Genomic DNA, 2,500 nt, shown 5'->3' with positions numbered 1-2,500 from the left:
CATCATTATAAAAAAATGATAAAGGGAACACAGCCACGCACTCACACCCACCCACACATATATGCACACACTCATCCCTAAACACACACACCTTTATGCACACACATATATGCACATATACACACATGCATGCATATGTCTGCATGTACACACATATATGTATACATATGCATACATAAACATAATTAGGTATCAAATTATATTGTAGTACAATACAAATAATATTGTAGTACATTAGCAGATACTGAAAAAAGAAAACGAAAATAAATCAGTACTGAAAGGCATGACGTAAAGGGGTTATTAAGACTGTCAAATTAATCACCACTCAGAATACAAGAAAGAGGCATGACTGAAATGAGAAATAGATAACGAGAACAGAGAAAAATAGTTATATCACTACATATACAATAGTGATGACAATTCTGATGCTGATGTGGCAGGCAGTATCATCCAATCAATGGTGTGCATGCAATACATGAAAATCACAAAAAGGTAGAAAATAAGATGAAACACTTTAGTGTATATAAAAGAATAGACAACGTATACATTTCACAAAAAGGGCATAATGTTTTTAGGCTGGTTATAATTGTTTCTGGGGCCAATTGCTTGTGGAGCAGAAGTTTTCGTACCCTTGATTTGAAGGACGATAATGAATCGCACGTCTTGATGAACGAAGGAAGAGAGTTCCAAACAGATGGTCAGATGGTCAAAAAATGCAAAGCTATATTTGTACAAGTCAATGCGCACACGAGGCAGAATATAATTATCTGAATCGTAAAGCTCTGTTTTCCTTTGAACAAATTCATTGAGATACGGCGGTGACATGTGGTTGTGTACTTTGAACATGAGGATCATTCTGTTGTATTCAAATTGCTTGTAAAGAGGTAATATTTCCAGTTTTGTTAATTTCTCATCGGTTGATAGTGAGTGGTTGGATAGAATAAGCTTAGCTGCTCGTCTATGTGATGAGTTAATTTTTTTTAGCTGGTTGTGACTGGCATTGCTCCAGACTGTAGATGCATAGTTGATATGAGAAAGACAATGTGCCACGAAGAATAATTTTCGGGTTGGAATATTGACATAATATCTAAGTTTATTGAGTAAGAACAGATTTCGAGCTAACTGTTTGCAGACATGGTCAATATGAGCTTGCCAGTTTAGTTCTTTATCAATTATTGCCCCAAGAACGCGGTGCTCACAAACTTGTTCACCTGAGTTCTTGTTTACCTCAAGTTTTAAAGCGAGAGGCTTACGTTGGTGTTTCTGTCTGGATACCAGTGCCATACTTTTCGTCTTATGTGGGTTAAGTTCCATGTGATTCTGGTAACACCAGTCTGAGATGTCATCTATTCCCTGTTGTAGTGATGATTGTACAAGATCGATGTTGGTGTCACTACAATGAAGAGAACTGTCATCAGCGAACAGATCGCAGATGACGTTGCAAGGTGATATGTGCATCGGCAGGTCGTTTATATAGATGCAAAAGAGTATAGGTCCAAGAATAGAGCCTTGCGGTATACCACGATCTACATGACCTTCAGAAGAATAGGTGCCATTTAAGTAAACACGCTGTGTTCTGTTTTCCAGGTAAGACCGGAAGAATGAGACAGCTGACTGGTTTTGAGTATACTCATTTTAATTTGTTTATCAGTATTTTGTGATCCACAAGATCAAGGCCTTCTTGAAATCGAGGAAAACTGTTCCATTGATCTTGTTATGATTGATTACAGATAACCACGTGTCACAAAGTCGGGTTAAGGCTGTGTGACAGAGTGATAACGGCGAAAGCCGGACTGAAGCGGATGAAAGAGGTTGCATTGCTCCATGTGTTTCTATAAGGTGTTTGTGGACGTGCTTTTCGAGAGGCTTGGAAACAACGGATAGTAGAGATATTGGTCTTAAGTTGTCGATATGTATAATGTCTTTTGACTTTGTCAGTGGGATTACTGTTGGGGGAACGTTGTTCTGCTCAATGCACAGATTGTAAATATACGTAAGGGATTCTACTATGTAGGGCAAAGCAAGTTTAAGAACAGATGCATTTAAATTGTCTGGACCCGTTGCCTTCTTATTCTTTAGATTTGCGATTAAGGATCCAACTTCATGAACAGCAAGTGGGGGGATAGTAAATGATTCAGCAGATTTAAGACGTTCTTGACAAAATGTTTGTAACGTGGGGTAACACCCCCAGTGTTATATAACATTCTCAAGGAAGGTAGTTTGTAGATGTCTGTGTTGACTGAGCTGTTTTTAGAAAAAAAGTCATTGAGTGAATCCGCTGTCCACATTGTCGCGATAGCATCTGTCTTCTTTTTAGACTGATCGGTAATTTCATTAACAGCACGCCATAGTGTTGCTGTGTCTCTGTTGTTTTTGATAAGGTTCTTAAAATGACCTGACTGTGCTTGTTTAACTAAATCACACACTTTATTTCTTTGCTTTCTGTATTCGGTCTCCATCCCAGCAGCTTTTAAAACATCTCTTAATGCCATAGCTATGA

This window comes from Babylonia areolata, chromosome 7, assembly GCF_041734735.1.
Source record: "Babylonia areolata isolate BAREFJ2019XMU chromosome 7, ASM4173473v1, whole genome shotgun sequence".
In the NCBI taxonomy this organism is placed as follows: domain Eukaryota; kingdom Metazoa; phylum Mollusca; class Gastropoda; order Neogastropoda; family Buccinidae; genus Babylonia; species Babylonia areolata.
The sequence above is the reverse complement of the archived record's forward strand: the minus strand, read 5'-3'. Positions refer to the sequence as shown.